The sequence below is a fragment of the Neovison vison genome, chromosome 1 (genome assembly GCF_020171115.1).
Source record: "Neovison vison isolate M4711 chromosome 1, ASM_NN_V1, whole genome shotgun sequence".
Taxonomy (NCBI): Eukaryota; Metazoa; Chordata; class Mammalia; order Carnivora; family Mustelidae; genus Neogale; species Neogale vison.
In genome coordinates, this window is record NC_058091.1 from 295786931 (window position 1) to 295806391 (window position 19461).

Consider the following 19461-nt stretch of genomic DNA (forward strand, 5'->3'; position numbering starts at 1 on the left):
GTGTTATCAAGTAATTTTATTTTCCAACTTCTCAGATGAATGTAGTGTTCATTTACAAGTTTATAACAAAATATTTTAATTAAAATTAAAATAAATGACTAAATGCTTTTATTAGTTTTAAATTGTGTTTGAAACTTACATAAAGCACACAGCCGACCATTTACTGGCTAACTACTCTGTGCTTGGCTGTGTGCTAAAAAGATACAAAGATGAATAAAACTCTAGGGTTTTACAACTATATTTTTCTTTAATGTAGGTGTCAGTGTAATTTTTGTTATAACATGTTCTTTTTAGAATACTTTTCTGACTAACATAATCTGGACAAGCATTTGTAAGTATTTCCAGAGATTCATCCAAGAGCCAAAAAAAAAAAAAAAGCTTTAAATTATGTTTAATACTTATAAATCATTCATAAATTGGCAGGTTTTTCTAACCTTGTTCCTTACTAGAATTTATGCTAAATCTAAATGCACATTTCTTATATGTCATATTTTAAATCTTTTTGGCAAAGATAAACATTTATTATTATTATTATTTTAGAGGTGGGAGAGCATAAGGAAAGAGAGAATCCCAAGCAGGCTCCACACCCAATGCAGAGCCCAACGTGAGGCTCCATCCCACAACCCCAAGATCATGACCTTAGCCAAAATCAACAATCACCCAACTGACTGAGCCCCAAAGATAAACAGTTTACATAGAATTCAATATTGTATACAATTTGAGGATAAGAAATCTCTCTAGAGGATAAACAATATTCCCTCTGCCTTTGCCCATTAGTGCCTGAGTTGTGATGCATGGTGTGGCCAGCAGGCAAATGAGGGAGGTATACAGTAAGTATAGTGCTTAAAAGGATGGGCATTAAACTTAAATAGAACTTGTTTCTGCTCTAGATTCTATCAACTGCCTAGTTAAGTGGATTTTGATGAATAACTTCATTAACCATCAGTTTCCTTGCATGATATCAAGAAAAAAATCTATCTTGCAGAGTTGTTTTAAGACATTTATAAAATGGCTGCAGTTAATGCAAGTATACAATAAATCATAGCAGTTGCTATTGTTCAAATTAGTGGTGTTATCCTGGCTAGTGATAGCAGGAGCTAATTTAATAATGGGCATGGTAGTATTCACATAATAAGTATAACTATAAGCAGAATTTTTTTTTTTAATGGCAGAGGACTTGTACCAGCTATCCATGTTCTGCATGGTTTATAAATATCCAAGGACAGACTTTAAGGATTTTGTGAAGTTCCTAAACTTTTATCTTCTGTATGAAGCCTGGAATATGTCAAGGCTCTCTGAGCTATGAAGAAAAAACAAAGAGCAACTAAGACAGTCACTCTGACTCCAAAATTCTATTCCAGCTGCATTATTTGGTGGATGGCTCACCCCAGGCCCCCAGAATCCCTGGTCCATATTTCTTTGCCACAGCTTGATAGAGCTCCTTTCCTTTATATTTTTTTCAGCATTCTCTTAAAAAAAAAAAAAAAAGTTACTCTCTGGAGACAGTGTGTGTGTAGTCATGGAGTGAGAACTGAACAACAGAGTATGCTATGCAATGGAGTAGTTTTGATAATGACTCATGGGATCAAACACGAGTGAGCAGAGACGTGAGAACCTCAGAGGAGTGAAAAACATTAAAAATGATGTGGGGTCGATGGATGAGAGGTCCTGAAGGGAGGTAGAATTTCTGGCATCAAGGTAAGAAAGAGAGTGATTTGAAAGTAGGAGTCAGAATAGCAAAATTGGGATTTCTGAAAAAAACATATTCATGCCATTTTTGGTGATTACAAGTATAGATACTAAGTTATAGGTTAGGAGCAAACACCAGTTAGTGACATGTACAGAGGTGCAAGATAAGGTTTATCCAGGAAAAACAATCTTACAGGGAAAATAAGTCAATATACTATTGCTATGTCGGGATGTTTTTACTTCTCCATAATTCATAGGTTGAAATCCTAAAGCCCAAGATGATGCTGTTAAGAGGTGGGGCCCCTGAGCAGTAATTAGTAATTAAGCAGTAATTAAGGTGGAGCCTTAATGAATAAGATTACTGCCCTGATAAACAGAACACAGAGAACTCCTTCAGATGTTCCACTACATGTGGACATAGCAAAACGATATAAAGCAAGCTCTTTCCAGACACCAAATTTGTTGGCACCTTAGTGTTGAACTTCCAGCCTCCAGAACTGTGAGAATTGAATTTATGATATTTATAAACCATCTAGTCAATAGTATTTTGTTATAACAACCCAAAAAATACAGATACATCTTTTTATTGTCTCTGTTTTCCCCATTTTACAGGGAGGGTTGTTTGGTCTGTGAACCCTAGGCAATTAGCCAAAAGAGAATCTTCGTTCTAGGAGGGGGCCTGTGGGCACCAGATCCTTTGATCTTTCTGGTTGAGATAAGGCTACATGCATGAAAAGATCATTCTCTCTCCTCTGACACTGTCCTCTAGAGACATCCATTTACCCATCATTAAAGGAAAGTAGGAATCTAGTAGCTTTCCTGTTAATTGAGGTGCTTTGGTTTTCTTTTTTTAGGTTTTTAAAAATTTTTTTTAAAGTTAACATGTGCATAGAAGGAAATTGAAGGCACAAAAAGCAAAGAACAAAGTCATCCATAATCGCAAGCAATTTACAGTTTGACTTCTCGGTCCCATGTGGGTATCTACACAAGTAAGCATTTTCATGTGATTAAGATCATAAAGGTATGTTCATGCTTTTTTATACATCATGAATATTTACCATTTCAAAGTTTCCAAATTATGAGTATTTTATAACCAAGAATACACTACCAACTCTATCTGAAAGAAAAAACATAATCCTGCCTTTCTTGGTGAGTTATGTTTTACTGAGTCAACACATTGCTATTCTACCTTGAGGCACAGAAGGGAGGAAGAGCTATCAGGGTTGTCCAGAAAGGAGAAAAAAAAAGTGTGTTTTTTTTTTTTTCCTCTTCTAGATAGGGTATGACAATGAGATTGTAGCTGAAGAGGAGAGGAGGAAATCATCACTGTAAATGAAAAATCAAGGGAAGAGGAGTAAATTGTTGTGTACATCATTTAAGTATTGCTGAGAATGATGAGAGCAGTGGTTAAAAACCAAAACAACAACAACAACAACAACAAAAATAATAACACAATAATGAAGGAGGAGGAGGAGGAAGTAGAGTTGGGGGAGGAGAAGGAGGGAGGAAGAGGAAGAGGGAAAGAACGAGGAGGGGAAGAAGAAGTAGAAGAAATTAAGCTATGCTTATACTCAGCTTCAATGAATGAGGAACAGTCATCTCATTTTTAAATGATTTCAACAAGAGGAGTTAGGCACGATAATATCTGTGGCAAACATGGGTAAAGGAGTGAGAGAAAATGGTCTAGCAAAGACAACCAAGGAGATTCATTCATTCCCACTGTAGGTCCTGTTGTACATGGGCTATGGGATTAATATTATCTTTCATGTATGAAATACGAAATAGAAAAGAACTCTCAGACAACAGCTATCTTTGAGGCAGAGCTGGGAAGGAATGTTCAAAGAAAAGGCTGAGGATTAAAAAAAAAAAAAAATTCTGATGTTAAACAGATTCACCAGTGGGCATAACTGGTCTACGGAATTCTGATGAATTGTGGGAAGAACTGAGAGCCCATAATGACAAGAATCATGGTAATGGGAAACGATTGGGGCATGCTGTAAGTAGCAATGAAGCAATGACTGGACTAAAATTGATCATTTTTAGGAAAAAGAGGGAATGATTTCTAAATTTTGCCCCATTCTTGATAATAGTTTAATCTTCAGATTGTTGTAGCCAATTCTTGACTTCAAGGTCTGGTGGTGGTGATCACACAACAGTTGCAAGCAAAAGTCATTATACAAAGATGTGAGCTGAGAAGGCATGAGCAGCTCTTATCAGGAGCACATGTTGCTTTTATATCCCAGGATGGTCCTATGAGTCGTGTCATGGCACAGGGAATGTCTCACAGTTGTCTCAGAGCAAAACCATGTGTTTTTGGTCCTCTCTGAACGCTGCAGGACTAATTGTATGCCTAACAACTCACTGGAGTATAAAGTTTATTTTACTTATTAATTCACCCTTTTTATTTTCCATTTCAGTGCAGGATAAATTAGCATTGTGACTACTTTTTGAAAAGTTCTCAACAAGCTGTCAAGTTATTATAGCACAAAATGAAAACATTTGGAGTTGTCTATACAGCAGAGTAAATAGGTCTGGTACCAATTCTAACATGGAACCAGGGAGGTTCACCACATTAACATGTAATTCTTGGGACACCAGCTGGTTGTCCTATAATTTAACTTAATTCTGACATTATCTATCTGAAGTTTGCATCATATTCCATAGGTGAAGGGTTCAGTTCTAGGAAACCACCTCCCTCCTGCCCTACTCCTTTCAGATGCCAGTTACAATTCCGGTTGTTACCTTTACCTCTGACCAAGCGGCTATAAATCAGAGGTTCCCACAAGCCCTGCCTTAGGTTCAATTAATTTGCTAGAGGGGCTCACAGAACTTAGACAAACATTTTACTTACTAGATCCCCAGTCTATTGTAAAAGGATATAACTCAGAAGGACCCAGATGGAAGAGATGCATAAGCTACAAAACCCATGATCTGTCCCAAGGTGCTACTCTTCCAATCTCCAAGTGTTCACTATAGTACCCAGCAGCTCTCTGAACCCTGTCTTTTGGGGAGGCTTCTTTACATAGGTATGATTGACTAAACCATTTTGCTTATCGGCAACTGATTCAACCTCCACCCCTTCTCCTCTCCCCAGAAATCAGAGGTGCAGGACTAAAAGTTCTAACCTTCTAATCACATGGTTGGTTCTCTTGGCAACCAGCCCCCATCCTTGGTGGTGTTCAGAAAGTCACTTCATTAACATAACAAAAGACAACCTAATGCTCTCACCACTTAGAAAATTTCAAGGTTGTAGGAGGAGTTCAGTGCCAGAAATCTGGATGAAGACTAAATGTTTATTTTTTATCATGACTCACAAGGATGAGCAGTTATTTTGATAGATGGAGTCCTCAAGTATGGAGATGCATTATATTCAAAGAAAAAGAAAAGAGAAAAATCCAAAGACCATGTGTTTTGTTTTGTTTTGCTATGGTACTACATTTGTTCCTATGACTGGGGAGACCCAGGACCTCGCGTCCTCAACCCTGCCATACCCAGGACGTCACCAGAGGACCTTGCTCTCATCATGAGAAAGAATTCAAGGATAGACACAACACAGTGGAGGAGCAACACAGGCAAGGAAGTTTATTAAAGCAACAGCACATCCTCTAGATGTGAGAGCATGTGAGCTTGAGAGACAGAGACAAAGCCACAAAGAGCTGGGGCTCAGGTTTTCAGATATCTTTTATGCACAGTTATTAACAAGGGGTTGGAATATTCATTACTTGAGGCTGGGATTCCTCGGAAGCAGGGTTTTGTATTTTTTTCTTCCCCATTTGGTCAAGGGTTTCCAGACTTGGCATCTTGGGCCTATATGGTTTGACCCCACATCTTGTAGCCTTGTTTTAGAGGGCTGCCAGGACAGGCCTCTGACTTTCCCCATAGCTGGCTCTTTGCTGGCTGCTGGCTGCTCTAACTGCCTACCCAACACATGTACAGCACCAAATGATTAAAAGAAGTTAATTCGTGCTAAAACAATCTTGGAAAGAATAGTTCAAATAATATTTTACATTTACTGTTAATGTTTTGATGTCTGAATGCATCAGAAAGTATACATGTATTATAAATAATAAGGATGATTAATATTTTTGTGTAAGTCTGTTGTCTAAAATTTGTAAACATTATTCTAAGACTTGAAACCTGTTTTGTATAATAGAGAATTCCACTTAAATATGAAAGCCTACAAGTAGGGATACGTAAGATATAAAGGAATTTTTAAAAATTCCAAGGTTTAGGCCCTCTGTTTTCAAATGCTCCATAATCGGTATGACAGAGAAGGGAAGGTATGACAGAGAAGGGAAGGACAGAATAACCATCTTTTACATGGTAACACTTCCCCCACTCCTTTTCTAGGAGTAGCAAAAATAACTTTAAATCAGGTAATAAAAAGCTCCGTTGGACTATTATAGATTTCACACAAAACAGTCTTTTCTTACAGTTAGGTTTCGGTGGGAAATGAAATGTATTCAACTTTAGGGATTTAAAGCTTTTACTTGTGAATATTTACCTTAAACTATGATAAAATATTTTGTTTGGTTTCTTTTCCCATTTTACGTATAGTACTTTATCTCAGCATTAACAAAGAGACTTCAACAATATACATTTTTATTTTAAGGATCAAGTACACCTGGAAGAAATGAGTATAAAAGGTGTGTGAATTTTATATTAAATATCTTTGCCTCAAGAAAACACTCTTAGCCTCCATGAAGAATTCACTAAGCTGTTCTTAACCACTTGGATCCATCTAGCCCTGGACAATATGCTTAAAGCTTTTTTCCTTCTTTCTGTTCTTCGTTTGTAGATGGGCAAAACAAGTCCCTTTTTTTGGGTCCATTTCCTACATTTCAGATTCACAATTATTTAAAAACCATGTACTCCAAGTTCAATTACCATACATTCGTAGTGCCATGTTGTATTTGGGGATTTGTAAAACGGTATTTTCTAAGTATTTGTTTTCCCTTTTAAGAAATGAATTTACATACTGCTCATGCTACAAATAGGCATCTCTATTATCTATACTTCATGGATAAATGTCACCATTGGGGGGACAGGTGGCAATTTTATTTTTATTTTCTATTGTCAGTTTGCCTTTGAAGCATCAAATAGGATATTGATATTTTTTGGCACTTAAGCTATTTACTTACTGTGACTTAACGAGCCGTTATAAAGTGAGCCATGGTCCCACCGTGCATTTCATACAACTATTACTAGAACTTCTTTTCAGAAGGATTTATCTACAATCAATATCCTTCTTATTGTGCCATTTCCAGAAGTCCTAAAGAGACTTCTCTCCTGAAATGGGGTTTGATTCTCTCATGTTTTACTCTCTCTCTAACAGTTGTACAGTGTACAGCAGCGGATCTAACAGGTGGACTGTGTAGTTCTTACGATGTGGCTATGGTCATAGTTATTTTTGGACATTGCTGGGGAAGGTGAAAATCCCTCAAATGCATTATCAAATAAAAAACAGGGTTGCAGATACTTCGAATTATACTTGAAATCATTCTCTTTCTTAAAAAGTACATGGTAGGACATCGGTTATTAGATATTTTTCAATTACTGTTTTTGAAAGATTAGTTTACAAACTCAGAGACACAGATAAAAATTCATCATTATCAATGATATATGTGATCTGGATTCCTTCCCTTCATTTTCTTAAACTCGGAATTTTGGTATTGAATTGAAAGAGGTAGTCGTGAATTCTGCAGGGGCTATGCCCCAAATCTCTTTTGAGCAACAGCAATCTCCATGTGATATATATTTTCTACAGATGGTTTACAGGTTAGGGACGTGCTGTGACCTCTTTCCCAATCGCAAAGAGATTAAGCAGAGCTGATTAACCGAGCCTAAAACACTGGGTTATTTTCTCCTGGGGGGGGTCTCTGACAAAGCCCTCCCTTCTGAATCCTCCCACTTCATTCGCTTGCAAATCACTGTGCCTGAAGAGGTCTTACTCCCCCAGCCCCAACCCTCCAGCCCTGCAGCGCCATCAGCGGCAATATCTTCCTACGTGAGGGACGTCTCTTATTAATCAGAAACGCTGAATGGAAACCAATCAGACAGAGAGTTTCTTTGGCTTCAGCTTCCTGCCTGTCTGAGTTAAAAGTGATGCTCGAAGAGGGAGGCACGCTGAGATGCATGAAGCTTCAGCTGTGAAGATACTATAAAAAGAGAAGAGTAGGAATGAGACAGAAGCAACACCGGAATGGTCAGCGCTGAGCAGGGCTAAACTCCGTTCCGCTGCTAAACAAGGTAAATGCTATTTACTTTACCTGACAATATAAGCTATTCAGTTTTGCTTTCTTAAAATGAAGTAGTACAAATACTGCTTTTCTCCTGGTTGCTTTATTTTGTACTCTGTCTCTCTCTTTCTCTCTCTCTTCCTTCCCTCAACGTTTTTTTGGAAGCAGGTAAGAATGCATTTTGTAGTATTTGAATAAGATATTAAGATGCTCACTGAGAAAACTTGCAATGCTTGCTTCATATTTTACTTTTACAAAACTGATACCTATCAAAGCTCTTTTCATAGTGCTCAAATTTGCATATGGAGGATTATTATAAAAATAAAACTAAACTTCGCATTGTGTTAGTTGATTTTGGGGGATCTTGAAGTACTCACATATTAATGTATACATGGATGCTATTATTATATTAATTCAAATGGCCTCCTGGTTTTTTGATAACTTTTGCTTATAAAATTTGAGTCATAACTGTCAAAAATAAAGGCATCTTTATTCATAATTTAATAAGAAATGGTTTCCTTATTTTTCATATTAAAATAAGACAATATAGAAATAGTACAAAGAACGCATGGACAGATGGACATAGGCTGTCCGGATTAAAGTGATCACTATACCTAGCTAAGATTTCTTCACATATTTGTGGTTCTTACTCAAGTCAACATTCTGAATGTGTACCTCTGTTGGCTATAATTGCTCTCCATTATCACAGGCAAATGTATCTTAATGTAGTAAAGACTGGATGAAAACCACAGGAGGGAGAACTCCAAAGGCAAAATTGTCATGTTTTTCTGAAATGACATGGAAAATGCAATGATTTGATGAAGCAGTGTTTTATTTTTCTTTGCATACTCAACATAACCATTCACATCAATTAAATTTTTAAGCACACCAATCTCAAAAAAGGCAAGATTAATTTTAACTATAAGATTGCCAGTATTTTATACTTTTTACTTAGATACTGTTAACAGTGTGTGTTCTCAGAATCTACTTTGAATACCAATGGTGCACTAAAAGAAAAGTGATCACCTGTAGTAGATAAGTTCACATTTATTTGTATGATCAACTTTTGATAAGAATGTAGTGGCTTATAGATTTGAGGAGAAGCTGGAGGTCTTTTCTGAAGATATATTATTTTCTGTTATAGATCTCTGAGATTACTAATACAGATTTTTTTCACAAGGGTTTTGTAATATATGTAGCATGAAAAAAAACAAATGATTTTGTGACAGCAAAGAGTGACAACTTTTATGACAGGAGGAAATCTTCATTTGCCTCTTAATCTATGGAATAAGAAGAGTTACCCATCTTCAGCCACAGCTGACTAAGAATGAATTTGATCATTTGATGCCCTTAAGTTAAAAAGAAATGTGTATAAAATCTACTGCATTGAGTGGTGGCTAAATCCTATTTTCAGATTCAGACACTGTCTCATTGCCTAGGCAATGCTATGTCTCATGTAGAATACATTTGTGTAACTATGAATATGCTTAATCCAGGTTTGAATGGTGGGTCTTTTAAAAGATCAGGAAAATGAAATAACATGCAATTTCAGCACGTAACAGCAAAGAACTTAGGCATAACATGAACAGCACATGTTTGTGATCTTGTCCTCAAACATATTATGAATTCAACTGAAGTTTTCCTAAAGAGAGAGTACAAACTAATTATATCTCCTTAATAGATGTCTACTAAGATGCTAAAATACTGTCATCTCTGTATTTGTTTGTTTTGAAACATGAGAAAATGCAAGGTAAAGTGCATGATATGAGCAAATCTAATTCTGGAAATAATGAAGAGAAAAATGCCTTACAGGAAGCAGATAGTAGTCTCAATTTAAAAGTAATTCACTAACTTTACGTCAGATTGGGTAAGACTAATAAAGAAAGTCATATCAGATAATATTTTCTGGGATGAAAAAATATGATTTTTCCCTTTATTACACTAGGTGATAGCTTTTTAAAACAATTTTGAAATGATCTGCATAATCATTTACCATTATTGTATTCATTGCATATTTGAAGTAAAGATGTCTTATACCACTGCCTGTGTGCAGCAAGACCACAGTATTAAAGTTGGCTTTGAAATGATGTCTTTAAATGTTGTGCTGCTTGACTTGACAAATTGTGTGCCGGATCAGAAGCCCTTCTGAATGTCACCTTCCATGAAAAGATTTCATTTGGTATTTTCCTGCGACCCCTGTACATACAAAGTTTAGCCAGTAGAGTGTCCCTTCTATGGTGCATTCACCAAATGGGATTCAAAAAAACAATAACTGGAGACTATTTTTTTTCCCCACTGGCTTACTTCTCTTTAGACAGTAGTAGTGATTTGAAGCAGATACGCATTTTCTACAATATTTGCACAATGTATAGGTATAGTTAATCAGAATGCTTTGGACAATGCTTGAAATTATATAACATAAAATACATGAGTAATATGGCAATATACTGTAGCAAGAAAGTATAAATTTACATTTAAGTTAATTTAAAGAATGCATGTGAATATGTTATGAATAAACATTGATTGTAATTTGTTCTCTATGAACGTGAACAGCCTACATGGATAATTACTTACCATTAATACAGATGTTTCAATGTGATGGATCATTAGTTTGCTATATTCTTTAAGACTAATTTTGTTCTGCAAATGGAAATTTAAATCTAAAGTATAAATAAATCTAACATTTGAAAAAACAGAATGTGGTACTTTACAAAATGTCCAATATGATGTTTTAAGTATTTATACTTATGACTTCAAGGATATATGTGTGTATATAAATAGATAGATATAGATATAGATATTCAAAATATATATATGTATATATGTATATATAGATATATATTCTATATATGTATATATAAATATTCAAAATATTTATATATATCTCATTATATTTATATTACCATATTATATATATCAAATCAATAGTAATATTAACTGTAGAGTAAGTTTGGTTTATTGTATTTATTGTGAGGTATTTTATTATAAAAAGCCTAGTTAAGATCTTGGGTATTTACTTCTTAAATTATCTACTTAATTAAAATTAAGCTTTCTTTTTAAAAAAAATTTATTTAAGCTTTCTTAAGAAAGAAGACAGGATGTGAAATAGGATCAAAAAGACATTGGTTTTAATTGGCTTTGTCTTTACCTGATGCTAATTAATAGTCATTTTTCATTGTAGAACATAAGATATATTTCCTAAGATAAAGCAATTTAGTTCATTGTATCTTTCATATTTGTTTCCAGATATGAGTTGTGACTTAAAATATGTCTCCCCAAAGTCTTTTAATACCCATGACATTGTATTTAGGTTTTTAAATAAAATTCTAGAACTTTAGAAAAGGGATTTTAACCACCTTCAACTCTGATGTTACACAAGAAAATGGAGGTTTAGAAAGGTAAGGTTATATATCCAGAGTTGTCAAATCATATATGAAAAATTGGCAACATTGTGTGAAAATATATAATGTTGAATCATGCAAATCATATTAGGTGTACACACAAACACACATACATACACACAGTGGTTAGCTGAAAACAACGTCTCCCGGATTGTTTTAAACATTCTGAAAAAGTTTTTCTCTTTTGACTCACTTTGAATTCCTTAGCCTGGAACCAATAATATCCTTATCATTAAAACATAGTAGGAAATGCAGAGTGAGGAGAGTGTCTTTACGCACTTACACATTTCCATAGCAGTCCTAATATGTTAATGCACTTATCCCTACATTTAGCACTAGTAAGAGATGGTCTTACAGCCACATTAAGAATGCAAAGTGCCTGAATAAAAATCACGCTGATCTCTGGAGCCTCACCAAGATATTTTGTATTAGCACTACCAAGAAACACCTCCCAAAACATAAAAGTCATGATAATGGATCTTACTGCTTATGAAGGGAAAATGGAAACCTCATAAAGTGTTGTTTTTGTTGCTGTGAGGTATGTATGTGCATATGGGTAGGAGAGAAAGAGACAGAGAGAGAGAGACAGAGAGGGAGAGGGAGACACACACCCATACAGAGGGAAAAAAAAGGAGATTTGTTTTTAAGAGGAAAGGTAGGGAAAAGGAGAAGACATGAATATTTCCTTAAGTAACATGCAGGGGTTTTCCTTTTGTTCCTTGTCTGTGCTTTTGGATTACTTTGCCAAATTATAAATCAGTGGCAGCAGAAATGAGTGCTCTTGTATTCTCTACTTCTCTTCAAGAATAAGATAAGTCTTGGTCTTTTGAATTGATCAAAGAAACACCAGAGTGCACGACTGTTTCATAAGTCTGAATTAAAAAGCTTGTCTTTCCTATCATTTCTTGAGATTAGCCTTATAGTTGTGAAGAGCATGGATGATTTCATAATTTTTTTCCTCTAAACACTTACTCAACTTATAATGGGAACGGCAATGACTAATAGTTATTATTTGATTTTTGAGTTTAAAGATGAATGTGTTCCTAAATGTATTTAAGAAATAGATATACCTGACAATTTATATTAGAATATACTAAGCTTACTATACTTTATTACTAATTAAGTATCCAATGCATAATGAACTTTTTCCCTTAGTTACTGAAACCCAATCTTAAGAAAGTCCTAACAAGAAATATTCACAAGAAGCCAGTATAACAAGGGAGATGACAACACATATAACAATGTGTCGTCTAAGCAAATAAACACCAACAATCACTTCCTGGGACAAAAGACATCATGTGAAATATTCCACTTTAATAAAACTGGGACAATTGAACCTGAAAGTTTCCAAAGGGAGTTTTCCCCCAGACAATCAAGTAACTTCTTCATCATCTATTTTTTTTTCACTAAAGCAGGTTACTGTAATAATTAATGTAGTTGCCAGAAATATTTTTTAAAAATATCCACTTCTATGTGTTATAAATACTTCAAAGTACAGAAAATGTACCATGAATTCAAGAAATTCAAATCTCTTTTTCACTGTAATGGTAATTAAGTCACAGATGAAACATCTGAGGAAACTTATAAGTTGAATTACAAAGTAACATCTATATATCTGTATCTTCTTATATCTGTGTTCTCATTCATAATTCTGTGTACCTGTATCTGTAGGTATCTCCATGTACATGTATGTTTATATGTTTGTGTGTGTAGACTCAAAAATATGTGGAAAATAGAAAGGGAAAATAATTACTTCAATGTATAAATCAATTATTAAATTTTTAAGATGGTATAACATTATATACTAAAAAGTTCTTTTGTCAGATAATTATAGATACGATATTATGAAGTAGTAAAGTAGCAATTATCTATATATTTCTTAATTTTGGAAAAAGTAAACCTCAGTTGTAGTCCATGCGTTATGGCTGATTCGGATAAGTTTTGAATAGGGACTATTAGACTTTCATTTCTTAAAACTGTAAGCAGAAATAATTGTTCTCCATTCAATGTCCACAACTCTTGAAGACCTCATAAAATATAACCTCTTTACCCACTCTTATGATGGGAGGAAAAGTGTTATATAAAGTAGGAATTATATTGCTATCTCAAAACATATTGGTAAAAGTTAGATTATTATAACTGTCAGAAAATGAAATCCTTATTATTTTTCATTTGTTATCTATAGTACAAAGGAAGGACAGTTAAATGGTAAAATTTTATAGGAATTACTTGGCCATTTTCCTTACCTGAGGATTAGATAAATAGGCATTTTAGAATTATTATATTATTCGGTAAATTATTTGCTTAATGCTTTATATCAATTGCTTTATATTAAAAATGTATACTAAGACTAAATATCATTTCCTTATATCTAATAAGATATATGCCATACTTAATACAAAAGTCAAGGATAAATGTTTGTATTATGGTCACTCCTTCGAGATTAATGTTATAACCTATTAGCACATTATAAATCAACTACATATGCATGTACTGAGCAGGGATTAGACTAGGTTTAACTATCAGAAGAGAGAATATTTTTCCTTCTTTCCCAAATCTTGCCCCTCTTGATAATGTGATATTTTACTTAGATTCAATTCTGTTATGTTTTTAAACATAAGGTTCAGATTTGTATTTCTGACAATACTTACATTCTTCCAAAGATTAAATAATGCACTATTATAATAACATGTATGGTTATGTATGCAAATCATATTTGTCTGACTTTTATGTTTAGCTTAGAACTGAGATCTCTGATATAATCATTTACAATGAAGAATGTTGTTATCAAACCTACAATAAATATACTTTTCCTTACAATTAAAATTAATTTTGGTTAGCTTAAAATAACCAGTTCTATTAAAATAGAAACTGTGATTATTAATAACAAACATCCTTTTTAATATGTGTTATTTTACACAATAAAATGAAGAGTTTTTATCAGTACTGTCTATATATATTTATCTCTATATATCTATAAAGATATATAGATATGTATGATGTATCTCAGCTTCACTACTTTGGACTTTAAACCCATGTTAAATTTCATTTTCAATATCTAAATATAGAATGCTATTTAAGTAGGAAGAAATCTCTAACTTTGGAAATATTTTGTGATTTTTGAAAATTAAAAGAATTGTTCTGCTAGATTAAAAAAATAGGTATATATCAGGAAACTACTTGAAGCTATAATTATTTACACCCAAAGATGAATATCAAAACAAATGGAGTCCAAATGATAGAATGGAGTCTAGGAAGGGGTGGGATTCCATCACAGAGACAGCAGTAGAGTCACACAGCAATGTGAATTTACTAGTGATGACTCATGGGTGTCTGACATCTCCCCAGACCTATGCTGCTTTTAGGCTTTCTGCTTAACAAATGAAGCATCGCCTATGGAATCACCAAACTTTTATTTAAACCACCTTTTATTAAATCATGGACACTTTACTTAATGAAAGAGTTCAGATTCTTCTCCATTATACCCAAGACTGAATTGTGTTTATGGAAGTGAGTTTTAAATGTATTCAGGGAGGAACAAAATGTTACTTCAGAATAAAACTGTCCCTGGTATTTGTCTTGCATTTATTTCGTTCACCATATTTATAAGTTGTACTCTTCTGAAATTAAAAGAAAATGTAGGTAAGCAGCCCATAGAAAAGAATGTGAGGAAATTTTACCTGGAATGAAAATTTTATCTGGATTATGGGTTTGGACAAACACATCTCTAACTATTTATAAACAGTATTTTGTTCTATAAAATATGGATTTGAAAGCAGATTTTAGAAAATAAGTAGCCTTAAATTATAAAATTCTATACATATTCAATATACTTTCTACTAATTCAATACTTTCTACTAATAAGAGATGTCTTATAAGCCTTGTAAGCCTATAAAATGTCATATATATAGAGATATAGATATATCTTATTAAAACTGCAGTTGTAGATAGTTTTCTAGATGTAATTATGTGATGTTTTTATTATTTTGTATTCCTTGAATTTGGCTTCTGTCATCTCAAACTCATATGATAATTGCTCTTCAATTATCTCCTTTAGGAGAAAAATTTAAAGTATTAACAAATCAATCTGCTACAATTGGTGTATTTTCAACCAATTTAGTATTTGGAAAGTAAGCATATGTTAAGATTACAGAAGGGATTCTTAGTATTTAGTATGTGATTAAAAATTCTAAACATATATAATAATAAAAGGTATCAAATGTTATACTAGTATAGAACTATTAATGTATATATGATAAACCAATTAAGTTACTCTTTCTAATATGCTTGGTGACATGTTTTATGTTCAAAGTGTAACATGTATTTTCTCCTTTAATTATAATCATGGGGAAAGATATTACTCATACCCATTTTCTTTTATCCTTTCTCTTATGCTTCAATTTTAAATCATTTGGTGCTAACGCAGACTTTACTTAAGCTGTGCATTGTCCACTGCCTTCTACCAAATTAAGTAAAAATTTATGGTGACTCACAGAAAGCAGATTGTTTTTTTCCACGCAATGAACATGATGATTTATTTCTTTTGCTGTTTTTATTTTTTAAGGATTCTATTTATTTATTTGACAGACAGAGATCACAAGTAGGTGGAGAGGCAGACAGAGGCGATTGGTGGGGGGTGGGGAGCAGAAAGGCAGGCAGAGGCTGCTAGAGGGGGGAGAGCAGGTTCCCTTCTGAGCAGAGAGCCCCATGTAGAGCTGGATAACAGGACCCTGGGATCATGTCCTGAGCTGAAACCAGAGTCTTTAACCCACTGAGCCACCCAGGCGCCCCTCTTTTGCTGTTTTTAACTAATGCGTGCTTTCTTACCCTCACTGCAACTTCAGCTTTGCTGCTATTTCCATTTCCACATTTACTGCTTTGCTTCTTTCCCCTTATCATTATTCCCCACCCCCACTCCACTTCTATTTTGAAGACAGAATATATTTAACTACAGGTGCCTATCTTCCTTAACTTGGCTTGCATTGTGGGAGATGATTCAGTGAACTGTGACAGAAAAGTAGCTTTTCCAACATGAGAAACTCCCTAGATGTGGAGCTAATAAAAATTGGTCAATATATTCTAGGATGATTTTAGAAATTCTTCTCCATTCCACCTCTCTCCTACTTTCACTTTCTAATTGACTGGAAGTGGGTCTTACAAGAAGTGAAGTAGTACCAAGATCACAATTCATTAAGAGATGAGTAGAACAAGGAGAATTACTGCTACTGACAAGAGGGTTTGACTGTAAGTCTGGGAATATAGCCCTGCTATTTCCCTCCAAATAAGGAATTTGGAGAATTGTTAAGAAAAACTGGGGCTGGAAAACCTAAAGCTATCCTTATATACTGGAGTTTCATAAGGTATGTGTGTGTGAGGAGACAAACTGGAAATTTATTTTGATATTGACTGTTTGGCCTCAGAAGTCCCACAACTGAAGCATACAAACTTTTCACATTAAGAAGCTGATCTCTGGGGCGCCTGGGTGGCTCAGTGGGTTAAGCCGCTGCCTTCGGCTCAGGTCATGATCTCAGGGTCCTGGGATTGAGCCCCGCATCGGGCTCTCTGCTCAGCAGGGAGCCTGCTTCCCCCCCCCCCCGTCTCTCTGCCTGCCTCTGCCTACTTGTGATCTCTCTTTCTCTCTCTCTCTCTGTCAAATAAATAAATAAAATCTTAAAAAAAAAAAAAGAAGCTGATCTCTGTCCCATTCCCATGTAGTAGAAATGACAGTTCATCCTACAGTTTGCAGGTGTCAGTGGAAGCGATGCATTTCATCATGTTAGTATAATAATGTAGTATCCTAAATATGTATAGTCTGTTCAGAATCCTATATGCACCTTTTGTTCTTTTCTTTTAAACTCACCATCAGGAGAAAGACCTTTGGATTATTTGCAATAATTAATTCACCCACTGGATGATTATTTCATTTTCTTACCTTTGAATTATTCATTATTGAATACCTGCTCAACCGCCTGGCTCTGTGCTATGGGAAACGTGTGCTGGGGAGAACTTCTCATGGAAGCCACCGTTGTTTCCAAACAACTTCCCTTGTTGGAGATTGTCTTCTTGCCATACGTGACAAAATTTATCTGCTTGTAACTTCACTTTTTATTTTTGTCTTAGCGTCGCCTATATAGTTTGGAATCTTTAATCCACTGCTATCTAATAGCATTAAACTCATAAAAAAAAAATCTCTGTCAATCCTGTGCCTGCCTTTCAAGTATAAATGTCCCTCATTACTTCAGTTCTAAAATAAGGAACGTTTTACAGATTGCTCTATCATTCCAGTCACCCTGTGTGAAATGATTTCTTGTTTGATATTGTCTCAAAAACTGAAATAAAAAATCCTAATGTGAAATAGAGAGCTCACAGTAACTGGGACCAAAACTCCCTTTTAAAAGAAGTTTAAATTAATTTAAGTTAATTTAAGACCAGTTTTATCCTTCCTCCCTACTTCCATTAGACATACACAGAAAAAAATTCTTTATGACTTGTAATTATTTCTTATAAGGTTTTTTCCAGATTCTTAGAGATATAACCCTTGTCACATCTTACATTGGTCTCTTCCTGTCCAGTCCTTGGGGCACTTTTCCTGTAAGAACCTTAGTATCTCTTTGCTGTATTATTTTAATAACTTTTTAATTGCTCACTTAGCTAACAGTTTCCTTAACAACGGATACTTTCCACAAAGTATAATAAATTAAGAATATGCTCAAGTAACCCTCTCTCCTGTTACCCCCAGTCCATACCCCATCACATCTGGATATAAATCAATACTCCTTAGCCTTGAATCCCAGTTCTTCAGCAGCTGGTTTATCTTATATTTTAACTTTTTCTGCTAAATTTAGAGTCTTAAAAATATAGTCACAGCCTTCAAGCCCAAAGTTTAGGTCTCAAATGATTGAAACTATTCTGAATCTTTACAGAAATATTATACTTGTGATTTAATGAGTTCCCTGGAAAACAGTCCAAAGCATTCATGATATTCATGGAATTTTCATATCATCCCCAAAAAGATGTGGACTGCTTAGGTCCATAAATGAAAATATCAATATTTAATAATATCACTGTATTGGAATCAGAGTTAAAAACTCAGTAGACTGGTGATGTGAGCAGACAAAGAGCTTCTTCTCTGCTCCATTTATTTGTTCTGTTTTGTGGGTAGCTTATCTTCATTTCTGGATGCAAATCGTCTCATAAATAAAATGCAATAAACAAAAAAGTTTAGATAGGTAATATTTTATGATTGGAGAGGGCAAGAAGAGTCCTGGGGTCAGACATCCAAAGTATATGAGTTTGAGAAAGTCTTTTAATGCCTCAGAGCTCTAGGAGATTCCTGTGTTAAATTAAGATATTAGCAGTATGTACATTATAATGTAATGTAAAGGAATTATATACATTACATTAGTAATAATGTATGAGGAAACATGATTATTCCTAGAATAACTTCTGTTATTACTATTATATTATTAAGAAAGTTATTCTTCAGGTTCACTGTATTCAGGTAAAGACTACTGGGACTGTCCATATAAAAAAAGCACAAAAGGGACGCATGGATGGCTCAGTCATTTAAGGGTCTGCCTTCAGCTCAGGTCATGATCTCAGGGTCCTGGTTCAAGTCCCACATTGGAATTCTTGCTCAGTGGGGAGCCTGCTTCTCCCTCTGCCTTCTGCTCCCCCTGCTTGTGCCCTCTCTTTACCTGGTAAATAAATACAAAAAAAATCTTTGGGAAAAAAAGAAAAGAAAAGCACAAGAGACCTAGCTTAATTTGATGAGTAATTTCTTTGTTCTTGAAAATTAGGTAAGATATATCTAGAGGTCAGTTACAACATCATGAATGTACATGGTCACATATATCATATGACTCCTTAAGTTGACATAACATGCAATTAAATATTTTGTGTTGTAAATTTATACATATTAAAATTAATATAGAATATTTACTATAATAAATAGAATACTAGAAGGTCTATTGCTTGATGTTGGAATGAGTATATTACACTTGGATCTTGAGACATGAGTGAGTTATAAAAGTCTTTTAGATATAAGTAACATTTGGTAAATCATTAATGATAATAAAATTTCATAGTGTCTCATATCATCAATTTTTTTTTTTCATCACATGTTTTAATGC

The 19461-nt window shown here is 34.4% G+C and overlaps 1 protein-coding gene across 1 annotated transcript in view; it reads left to right on the forward strand.

Annotated features, from left to right (window-relative positions):
• The first annotated feature begins 7726 nt into the window (after positions 1-7726).
• Positions 7727-19461, forward strand: part of CDH9 (cadherin 9) — a 134293-nt gene continuing 122558 nt past the window's right edge. The window contains exon 1 of the mRNA XM_044233456.1: positions 7727-7938. The gene's annotated coding sequence lies outside the window, so the exon portion shown is untranslated. The remainder of the gene's footprint in view (positions 7939-19461) is intronic.